This window comes from Sinocyclocheilus grahami, unplaced genomic scaffold (assembly GCF_001515645.1).
Source record: "Sinocyclocheilus grahami isolate Dianchi unplaced genomic scaffold, SAMN03320097.WGS_v1.1 scaffold1607.1, whole genome shotgun sequence".
In the NCBI taxonomy this organism is placed as follows: Eukaryota; Metazoa; Chordata; class Actinopteri; order Cypriniformes; family Cyprinidae; genus Sinocyclocheilus; species Sinocyclocheilus grahami.
Window position 1 is genome coordinate 89318 of NW_015506786.1, and position 10832 is coordinate 100149.

General features: G+C 37.4%; 1 protein-coding gene across 1 annotated transcript in view; it reads right to left on the bottom strand.

Moving 5' to 3' along the window:
- LOC107571528 (uncharacterized) overlaps window positions 1–10601 on the bottom strand; it is a 17775-nt gene extending 7174 nt beyond the window's left edge. The window contains exons 1-2 of the mRNA XM_016257849.1: window positions 10591–10601; window positions 5972–5978 (exon numbers count right to left, since the gene is read on the bottom strand). The gene's annotated coding sequence lies outside the window, so the exon portion shown is untranslated. The remainder of the gene's footprint in view (window positions 1–5971; window positions 5979–10590) is intronic.
- Between the last annotated feature and the right edge of the window lie 231 nt (window positions 10602–10832).

The following is a 10832-nucleotide window of genomic DNA, read 5'->3' on the forward strand; positions in this document are numbered from 1 at the left end:
ACAAACATGTGTGTTTGTGTGTGTGTGTGTGTGTGTGTGTGTGTGCGTGTACACTCACGCACACTCACGCACACTCACTCACTCACAGACACACACGCACTCGCACACACACACACACACACACACACACACACACACACACACTCACACACACTCACACTCACACACACTCACACACACACACACTCACACTCACACACACACACCATAAATACCATAAATATTGACCATAAATATTTTGTAATTACCATAAATTTATATGTGTTTGTTTCCTTTTAAAATACATTTCATATAAATAATATATGAGATTATTCATATTATTTCTAGCTGTTTTATTTCTTGTCGATCATTGGTTCTGTATATAAACTGTAATGTATTTCTGTGATGCGCAGCTGTATTTTCAGCATCATTCCTCCAGTCTTCAGTGTCACATGATCTTCAGAAATCAGTATAATATGCTGATTATTAGAAACATTTCTGATTATTATCAGTGTTGAAAAGTCGTGCTGCACAATATTTTTGTGGAAACTGTGATACATTTTAGTTTTCAGGATTCACAGATGAACAGAAAGTTCAGAAGAACAGCATTTATTTGAAATAGAAATCTTGTGTAACATTATAAATGTCTTCACTGTCACTGTTGATCGATTTAATGCATCACTGATGAATAAAAGTATTTTCACTTGGGTAGTTTAACTATAGTTGAACTACTTGATTTCTACAGTTTCACAGGCGTGATCTTCAACATCTGATTCTTTTCTGGTTCCATTCTCTGGTGTTTGATCACGTGACCTGAAGGACTTTATTAAACTCCTCTGATATGATTCAAATCGGCTGTTATTTAAAGCGTCTGCTGTAATCCAGAGTTAATGAAGGCAAAGTTCAGTGAACGAGTGAGAAACACTGAAGATCTTCAGTTACATCAGTGACTTATTGAACTTGTTTTAGGATGCCACGTTTCACACCGAGTGTCAGTTCCTCTGCTCTTCATCAGATGAAGAAACAAACGACACAGACTCGTCTGAAATTCTTCCTGAATGTGTGACCTGTGAAAATCGAGTAACTGTTGGGTTTACATTCATGCATTTGGCAGATGCGTTTACCTAAAGTAGCTCTCAGGCGTACATCTGATCAGTTCATGCAATCAAACCCGTGACGCTGGTGTTGCAAACGTCATGATCTACCGATGGAGCTCCAGTAATGATCTGTGAGCTCATCTACAGTCTCAGGGGAAAGGACTCAAACACAAGACACACATTGATCTTAAAGGAAGAGTTCATCCAAAAATCAAAGTTCAGTTAATCACCTTTGTGTTGTTTCAAACCTGAATGGCTTTTGTTCTCTGGAGGAATAATGAAGATGACGTCACTGACGCTGAAGATCTTCTGGCACTGAATGTGATGTGGCAAGTTTAAATAAGTGGATGTGCGAGTGAGTTCTAAGAGGAAGAGTTGCAGTGAATCATGAATTATGGCTCTGTTCCTCATGTGACTTCAGAAGATTTGAGTATAGCGCACATGAGTCATATGAAGTGCTGTAATGACGCTTTGATGGCTTTGAAAGTGAGTAAATGATGGCAGAACTTCATTTGTGCCTGAATTATGTATTTAAAGTATTCTATTCTCCGAATGGAGAACAATTCATTTTATTTATTTACCATCTATATCAAAATGTCATCACTGGATCTGTCTGGTGATGTGTGCTGTCTTCTCCAATCATTTAGTCTGCTAAAACCCCGCCCTTTCTTACAATTCACTGTATATTCATATTCATGTTTTGGAAGCCATGCCCACAACTCAACATCCAATCAACGAACCGAGTCCCGCCCTACAGTTATTATTTATTTATTTTTTTTGTTAATCCGATACACTTGAATATAAGTCATAATAGAGAGAAAAATGTTTTTTATTTTAGTATCCTTGAGATGCTATTATTGTGTTTGTTAATATTTTCACTTGTATATTTTCTGCTTGCATTTGAATTTAAGTTAAAATTTTAGTAATTCTGTTGTGCATTTTTGCCATTTTTTATTTTTGTAATATTTATAGGTTTTATTAATTTTTTTTTAGTTTTTGTTATTTCAGGAGCCTGATCGAGACGGTGCGCCGCACATCGCCCGCGACGATGATCATCGTGTCAGGACCACTTCCCACGTATCGAAGAGGACATGAAAAGTTCAGTAGACTTTTAGCTTTAAATGAATGGTTATTGTCATGGTGTAAAGAACAGAAACTGCTCTTTGTTAATAACTGGAATCTTTTCTGGGAGCGTCCTAGGCTGTTTCGCGGTGTATCGTGAAAAGCGCTATACAAATAAACTTGAATTGAATTGTTATTTTAGAGCATCTAATGGCTTTAGTTTGAGTTTTAGTGAACTATAATAACCTGTTACTTCCGCTGATCACAACTTCATGATCTGCAAGGTGAAAGACAAATTAATCACAGAAATTAGCTCAATTGTAAATAATGATTTGAGAGCCTCATTAAGGCTCAGTTCCGTTTTCAGAAGCTCTGTGAGGGAAATAATATCAAATCATCATCAAACATCATCCCACCGTTGTGCTAGTGTGTACTGTAGTGCACTAGTGTAGTAGTCATCAGTGTGTGAGTGTGAGTGTGAGTGTGTGTGTGTGTGTGTGTGTGTGTGTGTGTGCGTGCCGCAGGCATTGTGTTTGTCTGTTTGTTTGTGGATCCAGAGGTCAGATGGCTGCGGTGGGCGTTTGCAGCACATCTGAACATGATGCACAGGCTTTCCCTGACAACCCTCATGAATATTCATCAGCTCATTTGCATGCACATAAACACTGCTCCTGGCAATTAAACAGGCCTTCGTTAGGATGATTATTAATGCAGAGCTTTGCCAAATTCTTGGGTTTATGTAAATGATGAACTGAGACTGTGGAGAGACACACAGAAGTGAGGACAGACGAGCCGGGAAGTGTGTGTGTGTGTGTGTGTGTGTGTGTGTTTCACAGTTAGGCGCTTCACTCGCCTGATTTTACCTAGAGAAGAGCTGTAATTACTGCACTTATGAAAGCGAGAGAGAGAGAGAGAGAGAGAGAGAGAGAGAGAGAGAGAGAGAGTGTGTGTGTGTGTGTGTGTCACATTTACATTTATTCATTTAGCAGAAGCTTTTATCTAAAGTGACTTACAAATGAGAGAAACACAAGTGATTCGTTTCTCAGGGTTAGGATTCTGACAAACTTTGTTCATCATGAAAATCTTTACAAATGAATACAACTTTTTTTAATTTTATTGCAATTGGCAGAAGAAAAAAACTTAACGTAGGCTAGAAATGAACTACACTACAGTCACATGACTTCAACATCACCACCGTTAACCTTCAACAACTCTTTCAGTTTTTATTTTTAAAAAAATTCCTGGAAGTTTGAGTTAGAATAGTTTACATGAGTGTGATTATAAACACAAAGCGGCTAGTGAGAAGATTGTTTGGTGTGAATTTTTTTTTTACAGTTTTTTTTCAACTTTTTACACACATTTTCAAAACGTTGCTACTTTTTTCTAAACTTTAATAATAATACATTTTATTTGATGGCGCCTCTCAAACCACCCAAGACTTTAACTTGGGAGGAGATGGGAATCGGAGAGCCATCAACTGGTACGGTGCAAAGAATGAGCTTTGGAGAGTGTGGCCCTAGAACCAACGAGGAGAACCTCACTTTTATTTCCTTTGAGTTTGAGAAGGTAGATTGACATACAGTTGCTGATAGCTTGTAGACAGGAAGTGAGAGCAGAGGGAGGGAGAGAAGTATTTGGTTTTGTAGAAAGATAGAGTTGTGTATCATCGGCGTAGCAGTGAAAATGTATCCCAAAATGACGGATAATATTGCCCAGAGGTAAAATGTAGATGATAAATGCAATGGACCCAGCACTGAACCCTGAGGAACACCATGAGTAACTGTGATAGTTTTCGATGTGACATTGTTTGCCTGAATGAAATATTTTCTATTATGTGGGTAGGACCTGAACCAGGCTAGTGCATTATTAATGATCCCAATGGTGGCCAAACGTTCCAATAGAATTGAGTGGGAGATGGTGTCGAAAGCTGTAGTAAGGTCGAGAAGGATCAAGGTGAATAAAAGGTCATTGTCAGCTGCAAGTAGAAAATAATTTGCTAAAGTCCATTCTATAAGTTTAGTAATGAATGGGAGGTTGGAAATGGGGCGGTAATTATTTGGGTCATTAGGATCCAAACCAGATTTCTTCAGAACTGGAGTAACAGAAGTGCTGCGGTGAAGTTCCGCTGCCGAGGAAGACAGCAGTGGAATGGCTGTTACGACGGTGGCAAGCAGGATAATCCAAAAAAACATTTTGATTGGTTGTGTTTGAAAAAGTAAATCAAGATACTTCCTCTTAGATTTTTGTGTGTTACGCAGAGAACTGTGTGTTGTGTTTTGCAAAAAGTGTTTTATGAAATTGAAAACTGAGTCAAAGGATGAAAATTAGTGTATGGTTTTGTAGATTTGGTGTGTGCTTCTGCTGTTTGAGTTTCAGCTTTCAGAAACTGTGTGACAAGTAAAGATTCTGTGTGTAAAGCTTAAAATAATCACAAGGTGACTTTACGGATGTATTTTTTGTTGTAGAATAAAGTATGTAAATATGTATGTATGTAAAACCATTTCTTACATCATTCTACAAAAGTTATTTTTACCCTAAAACATAGTGTTATTTGAATGTTTATGAGACATTAAGAGAACGTTCATCAAGTACAAATAACATCATGATGAGAATGGTTAATAATATTCATTACTTTAAGTTAATGTTAAAGCCAGTCCTGTTAGCCTCACGTCTCTGCTCATATATTTAGTCTGTTCTCAGAGCACATTACTGTCATGACGTCTCCTGAGATTATCAGGCTGTTCATGTGCTCCATGTTCCATCACATATTTATATCCAATATCAGTTCACACAAGTTTATATCACTTATGTGTTTGATTAGATCTGGTTAGAACATCACGGACAGGAAGGTTACACAACGGAAACGTTCACTCTCTCAGTGTGTGTGTGTGTGTGTGTGTGTGTGTGAGAGTGTGTGTGTGTGTGTGTGTGTGTGTGTGTGTGTGTGTGTGTGTGTATTTTTAAAAAAATTCCTGGAAGTTTGAGTTAGAATAGTTTACATGAGTGTGATTATAAACACAAAGCGGCTAGTGAGAAGATTGTTTGGTGTGAATTTTTTTTTTACAGTTTTTTTTCAACTTTTTACACACATTTTCAAAACGTTGCTACTTTTTTCTAAACTTTAATAATAATACATTTTATTTGATGGCGCCTCTCAAACCACCCAAGACTTTAACTTGGGAGGAGATGGGAATCGGAGAGCCATCAACTGGTACGGTGCAAAGAATGAGCTTTGGAGAGTGTGGCCCTAGAACCAACGAGGAGAACCTCACTTTTATTTCCTTTGAGTTTGAGAAGGTAGATTGACATACAGTTGCTGATAGCTTGTAGACAGGAAGTGAGAGCAGAGGGAGGGAGAGAAGTATTTGGTTTTGTAGAAAGATAGAGTTGTGTATCATCGGCGTAGCAGTGAAAATGTATCCCAAAATGACGGATAATATTGCCCAGAGGTAAAATGTAGATGATAAATGCAATGGACCCAGCACTGAACCCTGAGGAACACCATGAGTAACTGTGATAGTTTTCGATGTGACATTGTTTGCCTGAATGAAATATTTTCTATTATGTGGGTAGGACCTGAACCAGGCTAGTGCATTATTAATGATCCCAATGGTGGCCAAACGTTCCAATAGAATTGAGTGGGAGATGGTGTCGAAAGCTGTAGTAAGGTCGAGAAGGATCAAGGTGAATAAAAGGTCATTGTCAGCTGCAAGTAGAAAATAATTTGCTAAAGTCCATTCTATAAGTTTAGTAATGAATGGGAGGTTGGAAATGGGGCGGTAATTATTTGGGTCATTAGGATCCAAACCAGATTTCTTCAGAACTGGAGTAACAGAAGTGCTGCGGTGAAGTTCCGCTGCCGAGGAAGACAGCAGTGGAATGGCTGTTACGACGGTGGCAAGCAGGATAATCCAAAAAAACATTTTGATTGGTTGTGTTTGAAAAAGTAAATCAAGATACTTCCTCTTAGATTTTTGTGTGTTACGCAGAGAACTGTGTGTTGTGTTTTGCAAAAAGTGTTTTATGAAATTGAAAACTGAGTCAAAGGATGAAAATTAGTGTATGGTTTTGTAGATTTGGTGTGTGCTTCTGCTGTTTGAGTTTCAGCTTTCAGAAACTGTGTGACAAGTAAAGATTCTGAGTGTAAAGCTTAAAATAAACACAAGGGGACTTTACGGATGTATTTTTTGTTGTAGAATAAAGTATGTAAATATGTATGTATGTAAAACCATTTCTTACATCATTCTACAAAAGTTATTTTTACCCTAAAACATAGTGTTATTTGAATGTTTATGAGACATTAAGAGAACGTTCATCAAGTACAAATAACATCATGATGAGAATGGTTAATAATATTCATTACTTTAAGTTAATGTTAAAGCCAGTCCTGTTAGCCTCACGTCTCTGCTCATATATTTAGTCTGTTCTCAGAGCACATTACTGTCATGACGTCTCCTGAGATTATCAGGCTGTTCATGTGCTCCATGTTCCATCACATATTTATATCCAATATCAGTTCACACAAGTTTATATCACTTATGTGTTTGATTAGATCTGGTTAGAACATCACGGACAGGAAGGTTACACAACGGAAACGTTCACTCTCTCAGTGTGTGTGTGTGTGTGTGTGTGTGTGTGAGAGTGTGTGTGTGTGTGTGTGTGTGTGTGTGTGTGTGTGTGTGTGAATGTATATGATTCCTGTAGATCACAGTGCTCGCAACACCAAGGTCACAGGTTCAATTCCTTACTTCGTGCCTTACTAAAACAGACTGCAAGGTGAGTTCATTACTCATCACAGTCAGATGAGTCTCCAGCGGCTTCATAAAGAGAGATATAGATGAACATAAATACTAACTGAAAATGAAAAATTTAAAATATGTATATACATAATGACTTAATAAAGACAAATATGAATAAACAAAGACTTAATAAAGATGAATGAAAATGAACACGTGTGTGTGTGTGTGTGTGTGTGTGAGAGATTCCTGTAGATCACAGCGCTCGCAACGCCAAGGTCACTGGTTCGATTCCTTACTTCGTGCCTTACTAAAACAGACTGCAAGGTGAGCTCATTACTCATCACAGTCAGATGAGTCTCCAGCGGCTTCATAAAGAGAGATATAAATGAACATAAATACTAATTGAAAATGAAAAATGTAAAATATGTATAAACATAATGACTTAATAAAGACAAATATGAATAAACAAAGACTTAATAAAGATGAATGCATGAATGAAAATGAACACGTGTGTGTTTGTGTGTGAGAGAGAGTGTGTGTGTGTGTGTGTGTGTGTGTGTGTGTGTTGTAGATGAGGTCAGCTGATGTCCTGCGGCTCGTGTGTGTTTCGCAACTTCAATTTGTCCTGATGCTGCTATTGTGTTTAAATGAAGACAGTAGCTGTAAATAACTCTGTGATTCACACACACACACACACACACACACAGAGTGACGACACACACGAGTGCTGACGGTGGCTCGGGCCTCCGGTGGGCGACACCGCGGGACACTCACAGATTTATGAATAAAAAAGTAACTTCCTACTGTAAGTCTGTGCCACTGAAAGAACAACAGACACACTTACTCAGTCTGCCAGAACACCAAACACACACACACACACACACACACTCATGCGCGGCTTTCCATATTTAACTCATAAATACAGTTTCAGCGACCAACGAACCAGTGTAAACAGCTATATTCTGACTAGACTTATTCATTTGATCAGTTCACTGGACTTTAGCATTAATGTTTGAGCTACAGGACATTTACAGGAGGTGTGGGGTAAGTCGTCACAATGGGAACCTCCAAAAATTGTGTGTAAAACAAATGTGACAACTTTGCCCCACCCAACCACAGTTCAACCATGGTATTGACTGTTGTCTCAATGTTTTATTGTGTTCAACAGATAAAAATTTGATTTTATTGATATTGGAATTGTACTTTATGAATTGAAGACACTTTTTAGTCATGGAAATGTTTCTTTTCTCAGCTGGTGTTAATGAAATATGTTCTTCACGCTGCCAACTGTGAAATTGTGTCTTGATGAATAATATGGCAATGAAGCTGAATAGAATTTGATATGCAAAGGTGATTTGAATTCCTCCCAGCACAGGTAACACATTTAGGTTATAAAAATGTGGAAACATTGTTTAAAAACATTCAAATGTTCGGTTTTCTTGTTGTGATGATAACATCATTTAAAGGTTACAAAAAATTGTCTTAAAGGGGTCATATGATGCGATTTCCTTTCTCTTTGGAGTGTTACAAGCTCTTGGTGCATAAAGAAGATCTGTAAAGTTGCAAAGACTAAAGTCTCAAATCCAAAGAGATATTCTTTATAAAAGTTAAGAGTCAACCACGCCTACCTAAAACGGCTCGTTCTAACACGCCCCCACATGTCTACATCACTATGTGGGAAGATTTGCATAACGCCGCCCAAATGTTCACGCAAAGAAAGAAGGCGTAACTTTTATTCTCGCTGTAGTATTGTTGTTTCCGCCGTCATGTCCTGACGACGCTGTGTGCTTCATTGTGAAAGCGAAACTACTTTGTTTGGTCTTCCAAAAGAGGACGATATCTGCTTCGTCATGCCTGGAGCTGATCCGTGCTGGACGCTGAGGAAATACATCAAGCCCTGAGCCCGGTCTCAGCTCACTCTATCCCGGCCTCAGCGCACGCTAAGCCGGGGCTTCCCCTCACGGCAGGCCACTGTGTTTTTCGTTGCCACTGATGATTCAAACGAATATGACCCCTTAAAACATTCTACAAATTTTCTTTTTACATATAATATAACGTTATGTAAGCATTTATTTTTAATATTCTAAATGTTAAAATGTCCAATTTTCTTATTGTGATCATATCGTTATTTAAAGTTTACAAAAACATTTCTTACAACGTTCTAATAACTTAATTTTCACCCAAAATATAACATAATTTGAACGTTTATTTTTTTTATTCTAAGAATTTTCAAAAACATTTCTTAGAACGTTCATCAAGTACAAATAACATTATAAAGACATTCCGTTTTTCTCTCAACGTTGAGAATGTATATCAGATATTAATAAAGTTATGAGACCATAACATAAACATTAGTTTAAGAATGTTTTGTCCTAACATTTATATGACTGTCAAGTTAAGAGAACTTTGAAAATGATCAGTTTCTGAAATGAAATGGTGCAGTTACAGTATTAACCAGCAGGGTTAACTGCACCAGACCGGATCAGACCTGACTAACCCATGGTGTGAGTTTGGGACGACTGTCTGATGTTCATGGAACCTGATTGAAAACAGTCTGCAGTTCCCTTTAGAGCCACTAGTGGTGCAGAAACACATGTCAGCCCAATTCAAGTTTGCATCCAGTTCACTTTAACCCACCTCATATATTTTTTAAAATATGAATTATTCTAGTCAGCCATCTAAAATAATCAGTGATGCTCGGAATAAACACATGTGGATTTAATCAGAACATGCTGGAAACTCCAGGCCAATGAAGACACAAGCAGTAAGTTCCAAGTCCACACTGTTGGATTACTCTAGTGAATATTGGGTTGATTTATGGATGTGGCAGCAGTACATGTGGAGTTGTTACTGAGCTAAAGCCAGAGGCGGACAGTAACTAAGTACATTTACTTGAGTATTGTACTTAAGTACACTTTTTGAGTATCTGTACTTTACTTGAGTATTATTTTTCTGGGAACTTATGACTTTAACTTCATTTGAAAGACAAATATTATACTTTTCACTCCACTACATTTCTATCAAAGTCCTCGAAGTAGAAAGGCATTACTCTGTAGCAGCTCTGAAAGTCAGTGGGTGATTTTTTTCTTCTCTATAACGTGACTTTCTTTCTTTTTCAGACAGTTTATCAGTAATCTCTCTTGTAGGGCTACACTCTTAAAAATAAAGGTGCTTCAGGATGCCACAGAAGAACCTTTTTGTCTAAATGGTTCCATAAAGAAGCTTTAACATCTGAAGAACCTTTCTGTTTCACAAAAGGTTATTTGTGGTGAAAGAAGGTTCTTCAGATTATAAAAAGGTATAAAAGAGATGGTTCTTTAAAGAACCTTTGACTGAATGGTTATTTGTGGAACCAAAAATGGTTCTTCTATGGCATCGCTGTGATGAACCTTTTGAAGCAGCTTTATTTTTAAGAGTGTACATGAAGAGATTTCCCAGTATTTTTTGAACACTGACCAGTTGCAAATGCAACAATTCAATAATAAGAAGTTAATATTGTGGTATACATTACACACCATATTTTCTGATTTTGCTAAATTGTGTACATGAAATATTACCTATAAAGCCACAGAAGAACTGTTGTGCATCTCCTAATAAAACACAATAGGTGTTGGACTGAAGCAGCACTGCATAGGACTGTTCTGTGTGTACATCAAAGTACAGTCTTGCTGTTTTGCTTTTTTGTTAAAGCAGTGTTGCTGTTGTAAAGTTACACAGCTACAGATGTGTTGCTGGGTTTTAAAGCAGGTTTGATTTTTTTTATCTTCCTTATCACTCTGTATTTACAGGATTTCACTGTACTGTATTCAGCAGGTGTAATGTATTATACGTTGCTTCAGAAGTATTGTAAGTACTACTACGTACAACAATAAAACAGTGCATTGACATAAAAAAGGAAATTTACTTTTGCTACTTAAGTACTTTTAAAAGCAAGTACTTCTGTACTTTTACTCAA